The sequence below is a fragment of the Panthera pardus genome, unplaced genomic scaffold (assembly GCF_024362965.1).
Source record: "Panthera pardus isolate Hobbes unplaced genomic scaffold, ASM2436296v1 HiC_scaffold_2, whole genome shotgun sequence".
NCBI lineage: Eukaryota > Metazoa > Chordata > Mammalia > Carnivora > Felidae > Panthera > Panthera pardus.
Genome location: NW_026526765.1, coordinates 22,546,427 through 22,565,021, shown reverse-complemented (window position 1 = coordinate 22,565,021; position 18,595 = coordinate 22,546,427). Strand labels below are relative to the sequence as shown.

At 34.0% G+C, this 18,595-nt stretch overlaps 1 pseudogene; it reads left to right on the top strand.

The window, feature by feature from the left end:
- Positions 1-12,068: 12,068 nt before the first annotated feature.
- Positions 12,069-16,563, top strand: LOC109267666 (casein kinase II subunit beta-like; annotated as a pseudogene).
- Positions 16,564-18,595: the final 2,032 nt, after the last annotated feature.

Below are 18,595 nucleotides of genomic sequence, written 5' to 3'. Positions count from 1 at the left end.
ACCATAAAGCATAGATAAAAAAAAAAAATTGAGTTGAAGTCATACATAATAATTTCTCCAGCCACAAAAGAATCAAACTAGAAATCAATAACAGAAAGGTAATAGTAAAATCTTCAAACATTTGGAAGCTGAACAAAACATATCTAAGTAATCCATGGATAAAAGAGAAAGTCTTAAGGGAAACTTTAAAAAATGAGTTGAACTGCATAAAAATGAAATATAACATATCAAATCTTGTGGAACACTCTTAAAAGAATGCCAAGAGAAAAATAATAACAATAATGGCATACTTCAGAAAACGGGAAACTGAAGAACAGAGTAAATCTGAGGCAAGCATAATAAAGGAAATCATAAAGATAATAGTCATTAAAAGAGGGATGGCTCCTTTTAATGGGTGGCTCAGCCGATTAAGCGTCCGACTTCAGCTCAGGTCATGATCTCGCGTTTTGTGAGTTCAAGCCCCGCATCGCATCTGTTCTGACAGCTCCAAGACTGGAGCCTGCTTCAGATTCTATGTCTCCCTCTCTCTCTCTCCCTCTCCTGCTGGCACTCTGTGTGTATCTCTCTCAAAAATAAGTGAACATTAAAAAAAAATTTTTTAAAGCAGAAAAATGATAGAGAAAATCTGAAACAAAGAGCTGATTCTTTGAAAAGATCAACAAAATTGCCCAACCTCTAACAAGTCTGACAAAGTAAAAAGACAATTTATGAAGACCAAAGTCAGAGAAGGGGATATTACTATAGACTTTACAGACCTCAAAGGTTAATAAGTATAAGCTATGAACAGCTCCACCCACATAAATATGATGTATTAAATTAAATTGGTTAATTCCTTAAGAAACACAACGTAATATCCCCTATGAAATAGGGCACCAACAAAGGAATTGAATGTGTAATTAACAAACTGCCAAAAAGAAACTCTTTAGCTGTATGTGGTGTCGTGTCAAATAATTGGAGAAAAATTAAGGTCGATTCTTCAAAATCTCTTCCAGAAAACAGAAGAACCAGCAGCTTACTGATTCATTTTATGGGCATATTATTACAGTAATATCCAAACATGAAAAAGCTAATACACAAAAAGAAACAACATATAAATGCCCATTATGAAATGGATACTCAAATCCTTAGCAAAATATTAATGAGTAAAATACAGCAATATAAAAAAGAATTTTACACTATTACCAACTGATATTTATTTACAGCATGCAAGATCAATTCAGTATTTGGAAACTGTCCACATAATGCATCCAATTAATGTTCTAAAGAAGAAAAATTGCACGGTCATATAATTCAATGTAGAAAAAGCATGTGACAAATTTTACAACCCACTGATGATGGAAAAACAAATGACCAAACAAAATACTCCCAGAAAAATACGAATAGAGAGGAAATTGTTTCCACTTGTTAAATAATGAATATGATATTAAAAAACAGAAAGAAAATCAAAATCAAAACTCACACAGTTAACTTCATGGTGAAAGACTGAATTATTTCTTTCAAGGTAAGACAAAGAGATATTCAGTCTCACCACTCTCATTTAATATAGTATGAGAAGTTCTAGCAAGTGTGTGTAATAAGGCAAGAAAAATAATGAAAAGACAGATACATGAGTAAGGACAAAATAAAACTCTCTCTATTTGCAGATGACATAATTATACACAAGCCAAACTCTAGTTATACACATACATTCAAAAAATACTCTTTAAAATTAATAAATTCAGCAAGGTTAGAGGATACCAGAAAAACATATAATACTAATTATATTTCTGCATGCCAGGAATGAACAAATGAACCCTGAAATTAAAAATGCTATGTAATCTAAAATCACTCAAAAATTAAATAAAGTAGCTGTAAAATATTTGCAAGACTCATCAAAAAACTGTAAACTGCTAATGACAGACATAAAAAAGTTTCCCAAAAATGGAAATAGAGTGTTTGTAGACTGAAAGTTTCAATTTTTAGGTAAGTGTGTTAGTCTGTAAGGTCTATTATAACAAAGTATTACAGACAGAATATCTTAAATAACAGCACTGTATTTTCTCATAATCCTAAAGACTAATAGTCTAAGATTAAGGTGTCAACAAGGTTGTACTTTGTCCAAGGCCTTTCTCCTTGGCTTGTGGATGGCCATCTTTTCTCTACATCTTGACATTTTTCCTCTTGTGTGTCTGTTACACAACTGCCAGTCATGTTGGGTTAGGGCCTCCCTTAATTACCTCATTTTCATTTAATAACCTCCTTAAAGACCCTATCTCTAAATGTAGTCACATTCTCAGACTGTTAAATTTGAGGCATTAAGACTTCAACATATCAGTTTTGGGAAGACACAATGCAGTTTATATCAGTAAAGATGTCAATTCTTCAAAATTGATATGTAAGTTTAAACCAATTCTCATCAAAACGCTAGTGAGGATTTTGTATACACCAGTTTATTTTAAAATATATACGGAAAACAGCCAAGGAACCAGAAGGGAGAAAAAGAATTTGGAAAATGGAGAATATAGAAGGAATCAATCTACTCAATTTTAAGGCTTGGTACGGTACTCATAATAATGAAGATTGTGTGTCATTGGTGGATCCATAAACACGTAGGTCGATGGAAGAGAGTAGAGGATTTAGTAAGAAACACACAAATATGCCCAAATGATTTCTACAAGAGTTAAAAATAATTAAATGGAGAATAGAACTCCTTTTCAACCAACAGTGCCAAAATTTGATGGGGGAAAAAAAAGCCTTGGCTTAAGTAAATCACAGCCTCATGCAAAATTTAATTCAAAATGATTATGGAATTAGTTTAAAATGCAAAATGTAAAACTTTTAACAAAAACTTAGGAGAAGTTCTTTGGAATCCGAAGTGCAGCTTAGATTTGACAGTGAAAGCCAAATTCATTTTAGAAAAAGATAAATTGGCGTCCATACGAACTAAAATCATTTTTGCTCTCTGAAAAACTTGTTAATAGCATAAGGCAGACTGTAAAATGGGAGAAATATTTGTAAAACATGTATCTGACCAAAAAAAAAAAAAAACTAGTATGTATAATATATAAAGAACTATCAAAGCTCAACAGTAATTAAATAAATAAATAATAAGCAAACAAATAAATAAATAGCACAATTAGGAATTAGACCAAAGACATGAAGACATATTTCACTTAAAAGGATGTCCAGATGGCAAATAAGCTCACGAAAAGATGTGCAGAAACATGGGTAATTAAGGAAATGCCAATTAAAGCTACAATAAGAAATGATTATACATTTGCAATAATAGGCAAAACATTGTCACTATATGAGAATACCACAGACCGGTGAAGATAAACCAAATTTCTCATATATCGCTTGCTGGTGGAAATTCAAAGTGCTTCAGCCACTATGGAAATTAGTTTGGCAGTCCCTTATGAAAAAAAAATACATTATGACATGATCCAGTAATTGTGCTCCTAAGCATTTATTTCAGAGAAATGAAAATTCATGTTCACCCAAAAATCCATGTCTGTATGTTTGTAGCAGTTTTATTTGTACCTCAAAGCCCAAACTGACCCAGATTGTTCTTCAGAGGGTGAATGGTTAATTTATAGACTATTACTCAGCAATAAGTAGGAGAGGTGCACTGAAAAACACAGCTTGGGTGAACCTCCAGAGAATTATGTTGAGGGAAAAAATAAATAAAACAAAGTTACAAAACTGAGTGAAAGAATCTTACAGCACGCAAACTTCCCAGAGTTCATATACCTATAGGATTCCATTTTTATAACATTCTTGAACTGCCAAAATCATAAATATGGAGAACAGATAAATGCTTGTCAAGGGTTAATGAAGAAGGACATGTGTCTATGAAAGGACACAGAAGTACATGTGTCACAAAAGACACTGAGAGATCTTTGGGTTGATAGAATTGTTCTCTGTATTGACAGTAACAAAGCCAATATCCTGGCATTGAGACCAACAGGGTAATGGGTACATAAGATCCTTCTATATTCTGACAACTGCTAAGATATCTGCAATTATCTCAGAATGAGCATTTTATTAAAAAAAATAATAACATTTAAATTCTAAATAAGATTAGTAGTCTGAATGCTGATATCATAAATAAAGCCTTTGTCAGTTTGGTGTTTATGTTCTCAAAAGCTAAGCCACCTGCTATGATCACATCAAAAGAAAAGATTTCTCTATGCATCATCTCATCTAGCAAGACTCATATCTGCATGGAGCTAACTAGAAGACAGACCTATTTGCCAGTCAGCTGAGGGAACACATACTATCTAATTACATGTGTGTGTGTGTGCATAAAACTATATATACATACATATATATGCATAAAACTATATATACATATATATTAATACAATACATATACATACACGTATGTACATAGAGTTCAGGACTCAGAAATGTTACATGTTAATTTCACAGTTTAGGAAGATCTTTCATTGCGAATTTAAGTCTTTGGAATCCGAAGTGCAGCTTAGATTTGACAATAAAAGCCAAATTCATTTTTAAAAAAGATAAATTGGCCTCTGACATGTAAATTAAACAGAAGAAAGTCAAAGTGAAAAAAAGAAAGAGAGATGGAAAACCCAACAGAGCAAGTAATGCAATCCCAGTGCAGACCATTACAGGTACTTTTGAGAAAAAAAAAAAATGGTAGTAGAACACAATGACAAGCATAATGGAAACTGAAAAAATATTGAGGATAAAAGCAGTACAATGCGATTTCTTAAATGGTCAATATAAACTCCAAAAATCACAAACTGAGGAAGAGCACTGTTCTCTAAACTTGTTTAAAATGACTTTTTACCAGTTGAAAAAATCCTTTTAGCCTAAAATTGTCCCTCAATTTATATTTGGATTATGACTGAATTTTTAGGGATAGAAATCTAACTGCTATTTTATTACTCAATCTGTTTGCAACCATAATAATACAAATATTGTTTATTGGCTTTCACTTTAAGAGTCAATCTTTAGGCCAAGAGATGTTATGTTTAAAGGAGAGAATGAAAATCTAAGAGCTGTGAAACATAAAGCTGAAACTAACACAAAGCAGATTGTGAAGAAAACTTTGTAGAAAATGAAGGGCATTAATATGATCATGTAAAGTATAGAAACCAAATGAAAAGATGATAGAAATATGAATTGAGGTTTAGTTATATTGTTTGTATTTAAGATAATTGTTAGGGGTGCCTGGGTGGCTAAGTCGGTTGAGCGTTCAACTTTGGCTCAGGTCATATCTCATGGGTTGTGGGTTCTGGCCCAGTGTCGGGCTCTGTGCTGACAGCTCAGAGCCTGGAGCCTGCTTCGGATTCTGTGTCTCCTCCTCTCTCTCTGCCCCTCTGTCACTTGTGCTCTGTCTCTCTAAAAAAAAAAAATAAAATGTAAAAAAAAATTTTTTTTTAGAAAATAAACGTTAAAAAATATTTAAAGATAATTATTGGAAAACCCCAAACAAAAAATAATTTTCAAGCACAGAGATGGAGGAGGGGACTTGCACAAGCTAACTGTTTATATTTGATTTTAGGGGAATAATACATGTGATCTGATTTTAATAAATTCAGAAAATAACTTAAATATTATTTTGTGAAAGAAATAACCAAAATATAGCCAATATTGAATAAGTCCCCTGGAGAGAAGACCTAGAAGTGAAGAAATAGTGTAAGACTGTTAATTTCCATTATTGACATCCTTCACTGTGATTTCTTTAATGTGCATGTATGAATTCATAAAAATTAACATTTTAAAAGTATAACCTGATTTACTTAAAAACAATAGCCATTTGTGGCGTCAGAATGTTTGTTGGTGAATTCATCTAAACAACTGAAAATGCAAAAGATTTACCAAACTGGAATCGTGCATAAAAACACTTTTTCTAGCATCTTTTATCTGCAAAAATGCTTTCTTCCCTTGCATTTATTGCTGAATTTGAAATATCACCTACCTAGTGACTTGGCTAGCAGCCACTTCTATTTATAAGCATACATCATGTGAATTACAAGTAAATAAAATAATTGTTCTCAATTAGACTAAATTTCCACCAAGTGGGGGCGCCTGGGTGGCTCAGTCGGTTGAGCTTCTCACTTCGGCTCAGGTCATGATCTCGCGGTTCGTGAGTTTGAGCCCCATGTCGGACTCTGTGCTGACAGCTCAGAGCCTGGATCCTAATTCGGATTCTGTGTCTCCCTCTCTGTCTGACCCTCCCCCGTTCATGTTCTGTCTGTCTCTGTCTCAAATATAAATAAACATAAAAAAAAGAAATTGAAAAAATAAATAAATAAATTTCCACCAAGTGGATTGTTGAACCCTTTTTATGACTTCATAGTCTAAATGGCCACACTCACAACTGGAATGTGCCTTTAATTTAATTAATTATGCTTTTTAGGTAGAAAACTTTTGTTTTGTATCAAAAATGGTACCATTAAAGTAGCTACAATAAAAGAGAGTTCCTTTCATCGGGAATGTAAAATTAAAAGTAAGATTTAAATAATTTTAGCATGCAAAGTATAATCATGATCATTTTTAATATTTACAATTTGTTTCAATGTTTATTATTTTTATTTTTGAAGGTGAGAGAAACCAAGTGTGAGCGGGGGAGGGGCAGAGAAAGAGGGAGACACAGAATCCCAAGGAGGTTCCAGGATCTGAGCTGTGAGTCCCCATTTCTAATATTTAAAGTTAAGAATCTTAAAATCTCTCTAGCTTTACTGAAGTCATCATCGATATTTAAAAATATGTGCTTGTGGAATAAATCATCCAGTTATTCTACTTAAATCCTCCAGTTCTTCTGGCAATAGAATATAAGTTGCCATTTCTTTTCTTTTTTTTTTCTTTTCTTTTCTTTTTTTTTTTTTCCAGTAAAGCATAGTTGGTACTTTCAATCCTATCCCAAACCCCACAATTATATTGTCTGAAATAATTGTCCAAGCATCTTTTAGTTCATTCTATAGTATTATTCTATACTATTCTATAATATTTCTATAATATTTACCTATGATGTTGCTTATTTTTACACCTGAGCTTCATATAACACTCTTTTACAAATTAAAAGATGTAATTTTTCTTTTCTGTTTGATTAGTTTTCTATAATTCCTTTCTCCCAATAACAAATATAATCAAAAGTAATCGTTGATCATTTGTTTTAATTTTTCAATAGCAATTATAATTTCCTAATAAGGGTATCTTTGCTAAAAACAGGTGATTTATTTTTAAAAGGGCCCAAATTATCAAGATAATAAAGGTCTTGAAATATTTTTCATTTTGAATTTAATCATTTAAGCTATGACTGAATATAACTTTTTATAAAACACATACAAAAAATAGCAAATTTAGAAATATTAACTTTTTTATCTCATAAGGATCAGGAAAATTAAATAATTGGATGAAAGATTATATTCCATTATCCAAAAGGATAATCAGATCTATCAATATTCACGATATTAATATAGCTAAAGTCTTAGCTATAAATTTGCAATGCAAATATATATATATTAATGTATTTTAAAATAGTAATCAGGATAATTTAAATGTATAATAATAAAGCACTTATTCTTATTATCAGGTTTATTTTATTCTTTAATTATATTTATCCAATACTTTAAAGTTATATTCAATTTTATTACCACATTTATGAATTAAAAATCTTATTGGTTTTGCTTAAATTTCTCCATTATCGAGAAAAAAAATTGAGTAATACATTTCCATTTATAAATTTTAAATGTTTTATAAATACTTTGAATGTATTTATCAAATATGAATAACCATGATTATAAATACAAGTTTTCAAAAATGAGAAAAGAATAAAAGATATATTTCATGAACTTGTGATAATAAATTACACTTAAAATTTATTATCAATTTGAGGAAAAACTGTTCCAAAAGACAAAAAAATGACATGATATAATATTAGTAGGGCCAATCCACTGGGAAGATAAAACAATTACAAATATATATACATACAAATTCAGCCCATCTAAATATACAAAGGAAACATTGACAGAACTGATGGGAAAAACAGTACAATAATGGTAGACAACTTCAACATTCTACTTTTAATTATGGAAAGAACACCCAAATGAATTAATAAGAAAAGGGGATCCGAATAACACAATAGACCAAATGGATATACAGACATATATAGAACATTCTACCCGACAGCAGCAGAATACCCATTCTTTTCAACTGTACATGTTTTTTGACAAGATAGGTCACATGTTAGGTTACAAAACAAGTTTTAACAAATTTAAGAAGCTTAAATACCTACCAAGTATCTTCTTCAACCACAGTGGAATGAAATTAGAAATCGACAGCAGAAAGACACCTGGAAAATTCATAAATATGTGAAAATTAAACAAACTTGAGAAGAACAAAGTTGGAGGTATCACACTTACTGATTTCAAAATAAATTACAGTTACAGGACCTACAACAGCATGGTACTGACATAAAGACAGGCATACACACTGATGGAACAGAATAGAGAACCCAAGAATAATTTACACACATAAAATCAACTGATCTTTGACATGGGTTTGAATAACACACAAGGGAAAAAAGAGAGTCTCTTCAACAAACGGTGTTGGGAAAAGTGGGTATCCACATGAAAAAGAATGGAATGGAACGTTACATATGGAACCAACTCAAAATGGATTAATGACTTAAATGTAAGACCTGGAAATATAAAACCTCTAGGAGAAAATGGGACAAAACTTCATGATATGGGTCTCAGAAATTATTTTTTGAATATGATGCCAAAAGCACGGGCAACAAAAGCAAAAATAAGCAAGTGGGACTTCATGTAACTATAAAGTCTGCACAGCCAAAGGAACAGTCAACAAACTAAAAGGCAACCATGAATTAGAGAAAATATTTGAAAACCATATATTTGATAAGGGGATAATCTCAAAAACATGTAAGGAATTCCTATATTTCAAATTAAAAAAAAAAAAAAAAAGTTAGTGACCCAATTCAACAATAGCCTAAGGACTTGACATTTCTCCAAGAAAGACATACAATGGCCAACCGGCATATAAATTTTTTTTCAATGTCATTAATCATTAGGGTAATGCAAATCGAAACTACAATGAAATATCACTTTATCTTTTTGGATGGCTATTATATTAAAAGAAAAAAAAAAGACAAGTGTTGGTGAGGATGTAGAGAAATTGTAACCTTTGCACACTGTTTGTAGGCATACAAAATGGTATGGCCAGTATGGAAAATAGCATAAAGTCCCCTAAAATAATTAAAAATAGGACTGCCATATAATTCAGCTCTCCCACTCTGGACATTACTCCAAAATACCTGAAATCTGAATCTTGAAGAGATGTTACCTGTCTCATGTTTATTTCATTGCTATTATAGCCAAGAAACAACCTAAATGTCTATTGACAGATAAACAAATAAAGAAAATGTGGTATATACCTACAGTGGATTATTACTCAGCCTGAAAAAAGAGGAAAAATCTGTTATCTGTGACAACAGAGAAGAATCTCGAGAGCATTATTATAAGTAAACCAAGCCAGTCACAAATAGACAAATTTTACATGATTTGATTTATATAAGGTAGCTATAGTAGTCAAACTCCTAGAATCCAAGAGTAGAATAGTAGTTTCTAGGGATTGCGGTGGGGAGAGGAAATGGGGAGTTACTCGTCAAGAGGTGTGAACTTTCACTCAAGCAAGATGAAAAAGTTCTAGAGTTCTGCTATACAACATTGTCTTTAGAGTCCACAGTGATGTTTTTTATAGTTAAAATGTATTATCAGGAGAAATCTCATGTTAAATATTCTTATCACAATAAAATAAAACAAATTTACACATTTAAAAAAAATAGTATTTAGACACCAATACCTTGTTACAAAGAGTATTCATTGCTATTGATTATTAGCTTCTAGAGTTTTCAGTGAAGAGTGCTAGAAAACATTGAATTAAAAAAAAAATAAATCCACCTTGATATGTTTATGTTAAATTGAAAATCAGAGTTTTGCTAATTCTTTACATTTCATATTTGTACCTCTTTAACTATTATTGAGAATGTGATACAATGAATTATTTCAATTATCTTAGAATATTTACAATAGTGTCAAATTCATAATAACAATATTAACTATCAAAGTATAACTGAGTGTGGTTTAAGATTATTGGCAGTTTTGTGTTCCTAAGATTATAAACGACTGAGTATTATGAAGTTACTGTATTTTATTTTGGCTAACCATTGTCTCTATTTGGTTATGTTGCCTGTATAATAAACATCACTTTCACTTTCCTACACTATTTAAAACTTGCTTTTTATTGCCTTTTTAATTATGTAAAGAACCAGCAAGATTCCAGAACCAAAACTGCATAAAAAGTTATATTTTGTGAACTGATTTTCAAGTCTTCTTCTCAACCATGCACCCTCTTATATATAACCATGTTTATGAGTTTTTCATGTCTCTTTTCATTTTTTTCTTTCTGGATATAAGAGAATGCACACAAACTCGGGGAAAGGAAGGAAGGAAGGAAGGAAGGAAGGAAGGAAGGGGGAGGGAGGGAGGAGAAAAGGAGTGAAAGAGGGAGAGAAATAAAGAAAAGGAAAGAAGGGAAGAAAAATAAAGAAAAGAAAGAAAGAAAGAAAGAAAAAGAAAGAAAGAAAGAAAAAAAAGAGAGGAGAGGAGAGGAGAGGAAAGGAAAGGAAAGGAAAGGAAAGGAAAGGAAAGGAAAGGAAAGGAAAGGAAAAGAAGAAGAGAGATAAAAGAAAGAAAGGTAAGGAGGGAGGAAGGAAGGAAGGAAAGAAAGAGCAAAGGAGTGGGGAAGGAGAGAGAGAAGGAAGAAGGAAGGAAGGAGAGAAGGGAGGAATATAAGCTAGCTCTAAATTAAGACAATAACGAATATGAGTAAATTGGAAAGAGCTCCTTAAATCAACATAACTACCTTCGTTTGCTTGAAATCTATGTCTTTGTTTCAAGTCTATGCCATACCACTGTATTAAAAACTAGTAAGTTTATGTATTCTGTTCATATTCACATTTCTCATAAACTTTGTCGGTAAATAACACATTTTGAAATGTTTTTACATTTCAGCAGTAAGCTATACATGCATAGCCTCAGAAATAGACCAGTGTCCCTTGTTAATACATATCTTGTCTATCTTACTCTGGGTAGGAACTACATATTAATATTTTATCCTCTAATTTTTTATTTCAAATAATACAGCACCAGAAGGGATATTACACAACAAACTAATAAGAAGTGAAGCCTGTGTTAGCTGTTTGATCAAACATATTTCATGCAACTGCCTACGAACATCAAAAACAATTAGTCAGACCCCAAATTCAATCTGAGTTAGCATTCATATCCAAAGATTTGAATGTAGGTAAGTTCAGAGACCAAATATTATATTTTGATTTGTTTTGAAGTGGCCGTCTGCCCAAATCAAAAAGCTTCCTCAACAGTTTGGCAGGCAGTTTAAAAAACCAAAATAACTACTTTGTGTAGGTCAGGTTCACAGGCATCCCCGTGTGACTTGGAAAGCACAAAAAGCAATGTTCACAGCATGTGGTACCTTACCAAGTTGCCTTCTAAAAGTGTCTATAACTTCTAAATTGTCAAACATTTCAGCTCTCATAAGAATCTTTTAAGGAAACTTTATAAACACAAATCAAACTTCAAATATCAGTGGCCGACATAATTAAAAAGAGCATAAAAATCCAATATTGTGGGAAATTCCATGATACAATAATCCTGAAGTACCCATAATTTATATCTTGGCACATTAAAAATGCTCTTTTTGATTAAAAAAGAGCTTCACAGATATCAATAGTCTTATTAGTACATTTAACGAATATGCTGGTCAATAGTCTAATTTTTAATTGTTTAAAGCAAACCCAATGCCACGAAGACCTATTTTAGTCACGCCTTGCAGACTTCAAGAGGGATAACTCCAGCTTTACCTCCCCATCCCTCTGCCTCCCTTCTAAACCCAGCCGTCACCCTAGCCCCAGGTCCATGCCTGAGAATTGCAGGCCATTTCAGTTTCTCTTCTTAGAAGAATGGCCCTTGAAAGGTGTTAAAGATGGTTCTCAGTTGTCGAGTTAGAGTAGGAAAATGGCAAGGGGTTGCCAGGGGGACAAGCTCCCTTGTATCCAGCACTTGTGTAAGAACTTGCAGTACCTGGTGGACCACCAGCTGATTTCCTTGGAGAGCTGCAGGCTGGAAAGGAGAAAGGTGACCCTTTCTCATCAACCTAAAAATGCTAAATGTAGCTGTACATTAGAGCTCACCAACCAGATGATGATCACCAATATGTCAGGAGGATGTTCCCATTGCAGAAGGTGAGTATGTCCGATGTGGACACCAATAGTGTGCTTTCTTTCCTTCTGGAATTCATAGTGGAGGACAAGCAAGGCGAGAAGCATGTGAACAGGCACTCAGCTATATCTGCATCCACCCCAACTCCCTGAACTTGGGGGCTCACTGAATGGATGTGCCCACATCCTTCAGCAAAGTGAAACATCAGCAAAGGTGTCAGGTTATATTGAACTCCTTACACACATCTAAACTTTAAATTCACATGGCGACGTTGAGGGTTTGCAGGCTCTTTCATTCCCAAGACTTCGGTGCGTAGCCGTGAACGCTTATCAGAAGGAGCAGATCACAGCTCTTAAAACTGTTCTGAGGAATCTCAGGTTATTCCCCATTCCTTTGTCCATACACTCATTGGAATAAAACCCCCGCTGAGTCTGACGATTCATTTGCGTGTCATCCATGATCCAACCTCATGACAGCTGGTCCAGCCTCAGGATGTCTGTTCATACCCTCATGTTACTCCTGAGTCATAACAGGACTCCATTACTATCCCGACATGCGGTCAGCTAATAAGGTGCCTTCACACCAGGGTCTCAGACAGCAGGGCTATCTAATGGGATAGAAGACCAGTTCCTCCCACTGAACACTATTGTGCCCAAATAATCTCAGTTCCCTTCTCCTCAGAATTCTCACTGGATAAAACTGTGTCATATCTACCTACACTCCTGACGGTCAATATCACCTGTTGGTCTGATAACCTCATGGACACTCCTGTCACCACCTTCCATGCAAATCAAAACCTTTCTTAACATGTATACTGACTTGTTTGGTTCTGTTACCAGTGCTGAATTGATCTACTAGGTATGAAATGACAGTCTCAAAGGTCAAGAAAAAAAAAAAACATAAAATCTTATTAACTTCACTTTAAAATATGAAAAGGAGTACGCATCCTGCTATTTATCAAAAAATAACCCCATCCATCATCCGCAATACCAATTTGGTCCTAAGTTGTGTTTATATATTGCAGATGAGTTTCAGTATGGAAACAACATTCAGCTGGCCTAATTCACCATTACTTGATTACAATAAAAATTGGTTTGCTAAGGTCTACAAACTTATTTTTTGCGTCTCATACAGCATGTCAATGACTTTGACAGACTGGAATTAATGAACTCAACTGGTATTTTTTGAGTGATATAAAAATAACACTTTTGATTCTATTCCTTGCTGCTTTGGAGTAGTTCTCAAATCCCTTTCATGACAGTTATAACATTTATAGTTGAGCTGTTAAGAGATCAAATTTATAGTTGAGGTCAAATATTTTAATTAAAATGGAAATTTCACCAGTCTGCCCATTAGAATGTGTTTATTTTGAGCATATGTAATTGTCTCTTGTATTGTATTTTTTTTAATTTTTTTAATGTTTATTTATTTATTTTTGAGAGAGACAGAGACAGAATGTGAGTGGGTTAGTGGCAGAGAGAGAGAGAGAGAGAGAGAGACAGAATCCGAAGGGGCTCCAGGCTCCGAGCTGTCAGCACAGAGCCCGACGCAGGGCTCGAACTCACCTGCTGTGAGATCATGACCTGAGCCAAAATCAGACACTCAACCGACTGAGCCTCCCAGGGGCCCCATCTCTTGTATTGTTAAATCTATAACTATTCTTTTTTTTTTTTTTAAACTTAGCCAGATAATCACCAGAACACTTTCTGCAAATAAAAGCATATACAAAAAATAAAATTTAACAAAAGAAAAACCAAATATGATACAAAAAGTCCCGTGATAATTCAGTTTTAGAAATTCGTAACTCAAGCACAATCCACAAAACTTTGCCAATGTTTATAGCTCAGCCTTAGCTCTAGAACAAGAAGATATATTTTGGGATAGAAAACTCTATTACCTACATATATATATTTAAAACTAATAAATGATTAAAATGGCTTTTCCTTATTAACTATTTGTCCAAGTTGCCAAAGGCATTGCACAGGCAGATTAAAATGCAGTACATTTTCAAAATTAATAGACTATTTTTTTAGAGCAGTTAAAGTTATCAAAAAAATTAAGTGGAAAGTACCGATTTCCTAATTACTCCTTTATTAGGTCTTTAGCATTTGGGGGGAGGTGGTTGGACTATAAAAGTCCCTGATTCAGTAAACTCTCCATTTCATTTTATTTTATTTTGTGTTAAAGGTTTTGTTTTTAAGTAATCTCTACACGCAATATCGGTTGTGATCTCAGATCGCAACCCAGAGATCAAGAGTCCTATGTTTGACTGAGCCAGCCAGGTGCCCCTAAACTTTCCATTTTAATTCATTCACAGTTAACACTGTAAAGGGAATCATTTTAAAATGAAAACCTTGAGGCACCTGGGTGGCTCAGTCTGTTGACTATCCAACTCTTGATCTCAGTCAGCTCTTGATCTCAGGGTCTTGAGATCAAGCCCCACATTAGGCTCCACACTGGGCATGCCTGAGTGGTTCAGTGGGTTAAGCTTCTAACTTCGGATCAGGTGATGATCTCACGGTTCACGAGTTTCGGCCACGTATCCGGCTCTGTGCTGACAGTTCAAAGCCTGGAGCCTGCTTCGGATTCTGTGTCCCCCTCTCTGCCCCTCCCATGCTCATACTCTCTCTCTCTCTTTCTCAAAAAATGAATGAACATTAAAAAATAAAATAAAAAATGAAATCTTAGCACCCGTCATACCTATGTTGTAAACCTAGGTGAAATATTGAAAAATATACCAATCCGTTAATAAAGATCCCTGACCCTACCAGGTAGGGAAAGATGGCATTGTCGCCGAGATCCTCAAACTTTAGCAGACAGTGGGAATCACAAGGAGAGCGTATTCGGCCTGGGGTTGCTGATTCAGGTTCTGAAGAGATAATAAAATAAATAAAATATTATAAAGTTAAACACACATGTTTCTGAATGTGTAAAAGGAAAAGCTGAGTTTTTAGATTCCTTACAAATATCAAGGTCCATTATGTCCTCAAAACTTCGGCATAAAACCAGTTCAGAAAGCTGTTTGCAGTATCTACAACACACACATTTTTAAAGATCATTAATTCCACACCGTATAGACCTGAACCCAACAGCAGTATCTCCATAAGTTCACTGAAAAGCATGTACTAGAATTTTCATAATAACATTATTTATCAGCCCAAACTGGAAACTACCACATAAATGTCCAGTCATATGAGAAGCCATAAAAAATTAAGGAATATTCACAAAATCTGCATCAGTTATTTACAATGTGCATAATGCATAATTTATTAACATTATTACAAACAGGGCAACACTAGTCTTTGGTTTTAGAAATCAGGAGAGTAGTTAACTGGAGTAGTGATTGGGATGAGAATGTTCTAGGCTTATGGCATTTTTGATCTGACTCTGACTAAACGCCTGTCTTCTGATTGTGAAGTCAATCCATTAAGCTGAACCCTTTTGATACGGGCACTTTTCTCTATAAATACTATATTAATAAAAACTTTAAAGGACATAGAAATTAAAAATGTCATTCCCATGTACTGCTTTTTATAAATACTTTATTAAAATAGGTAGAAAAAAACTTTAATTATCACATGTTTTGTGAATGAAAAGAAAAACAAGTAACTGAACTTTCAGAGACTTTTAAGAACAGTCAAGAAAATCAAAATTATAGACACCAAGGAGCATCGGGAAATTGATATGGAAAAATAAATAAATTCAAAGTAAGTGGTTTAACCATCTGAAAAATAGTGTTAATGATACTGGTCCTATGGGCTCTGTGGCAATGTGTTCTTCTATGAAATACACGAAGACTACATCCAGAACAAATTCAGTCTCACTGGACTCAGTGAGCAGGTGCCTCCCCATCCACAGCTGGAGCCTAATGAAGAGATTGGAGACGACCCTAACCAGAGCGACCTAACTGAGCAGGCATCCCAGATGCTTTATGGATTGATCTATTCCTACTATATCTTCACCAACCTTGGATTCACCTAGATGTTGGAAATGTACCAACAGGGAGAATTTGGCTACTGCCCCACAGGGACTATGAGAACCAGCTGATGCTTCTACCAATCTTTCAGACGTCCCAGATGAGACCACAGTGAAGCTCTACTCTGCCAAGCACCTGGACGTGTCCACACCCAAGACACCATCAAGGCACCAGCACTCAGACTGTGCCTATGTTGTCATCTGTTTCTGTCAAACAATTTTCATAGCACATCCCTAATGGCGGCTCAAGAAACTCACCAACCAATTTGTGCCCAGGCTTTGCAATTACAAGGCCCATTCAATGGCCTTGTCATGACAACTCCAAAAACCCCTTCAAGACAATTTGCTGATTCCCCATCTAACCCATCCCTCAGTCACTGATACCTCCATTCCTTTGCTGCCACACTTTAGGGAACCTCCATAATTTTTAGCTTAATTAAAGGGCTCATTATTTTGGTAGGACTATAAAATTAAGTGGAAGAAAAGGGAAAAAAAAACACATTCAAAATGTATATAAAATCTTGTCAGATCTCTTCAGGAAAAAATAAGAAGGGTTTCATGCCTTCTGATATTGAAATTGCAAGGTGATATGTCATTGTTGTTTATAATTCTGTGCTAATATATTTAATTATTAAATACAATTCATTGTTCTTTTTAAAATACATTTGCAAATTTAATTAAGGAACAAGAAGACTACTGAACAATACACATAATGATGACGAAATGTTGTTGAAGAAATTTTTTAGACTCTACAAAAACTACCATTTTGTACAGGTTCAGAGAGCATATGGCTTTAGAGAGGAATTTTTTGTATATGTGAAATCAGGTCTCACCGTGTTTAAACTGTTCTAGGATACAGGTTGAAATGAACTTCGCATGTGTCGCACCACAGATTGAATGGCATTTTTTTTTTTAGAAGCACAAATCTCAAATCTCACTTGCAAATGGCAATTAAGTCTTAGGAAAAAAGATTTTTAAGGTTTTTATTTTAATTCCAGTTAGTGAACATAGAGTGTTGTATTAGTTCCAAGCGTACAATGTACTGATTCAACACTTTCATATACCACCCGGGGCTCATCACCACAAGTGCACCTCTTCATTCCCATCATCTATTCAACCTATCTCCTCACCCACCTCCCTTCTGGTAACCAGCAGTTTGTCCTCTAGAATTAAGAATGGATTTCATGGTTCATATCTCAGTTTTTTAGGAAAAAAATATTTTTATACTTGACACAATGTAATGTGGTGTTTAATAAAATCCAAAGAAAAGTATCAATAGCAATGGACACGCATAAACATGATTAAGAATACACAGCTCAATTAATTTATATGCCAAAACATTCTGGAAATTAGTTTAACAGATTTAATATTGTAAAGGTGGAAGGAAGCTAAAATTGGGGTATTTGACCTAGCAGTTGCTATAATATACTATAAAACCGTATGTTTTTGTCTTGGAATAGGGAGCCAAGTTCAAAATCGTGAATAATCCAATTATATTCAAGTATAGACAAAATTTCTGAATATTAGTGAGGAAAGATTGCATAATACTTTAAATTGAAAATTGTCTTAATTCTGTCAAATCGGGTTGATAAGATAGGGCATCACTCAGTTGGAGAGCCAACATCCCAATCCCATCTCAGGGCAAATAACTAATATGCCTATATGGAGAGTGACCTTAGCCATTAAAATTTAGCCAGGCCAGTTAGATGACCAGTGGATTCACCACTTCGACGTGAGTGACAATGAATATAGACTCTGTAATATTCATACTCTTTGTAGTATGTCAAGAGATATTATTTGCTTAAGCACTGCATTTTGCTTTAGTTTTTCTTACAAGCGTCAGTTTTTGTTAACTAGATTTTTCTGCACCTATCTATACTTAAGGTGTTTGGATTTATCCTGTAAATACTATGCTGTGAGTCACAGTTAGCAATGTCAAGGTCAGATACCATAATAATAGCATCTTTGTAACAGGTGTGGGGAACAGCAGTTTATGGACATTTAAAGAGTAAATGGGGCAACGAAATGATAACACTGAAACTCAAGGCCCTTTTAAGATAAACATGATATGTGCTGAAAAGTTTAATCGAGGAGGCAAAGGAAAAATGAGTAAGAACAAGGAGCAGACAGCTGTGGTGTTTTGGAAAGTCACATATGTGCAAAAATTTAATATTGTCAGTACCTAGTTCTTTCATGTGGTCTTGATTTAACTGAAATTGAAGCACAGATCATAAGTCATAATTTTTTTTAATCTGACACCCTTAGAGGAAAAGAAGTGGCAAATGTGATTTCCAGATTTCAAAGCTTTAGTTTAATCATTACGCTTTGCTGTAAATACATAGAATGAA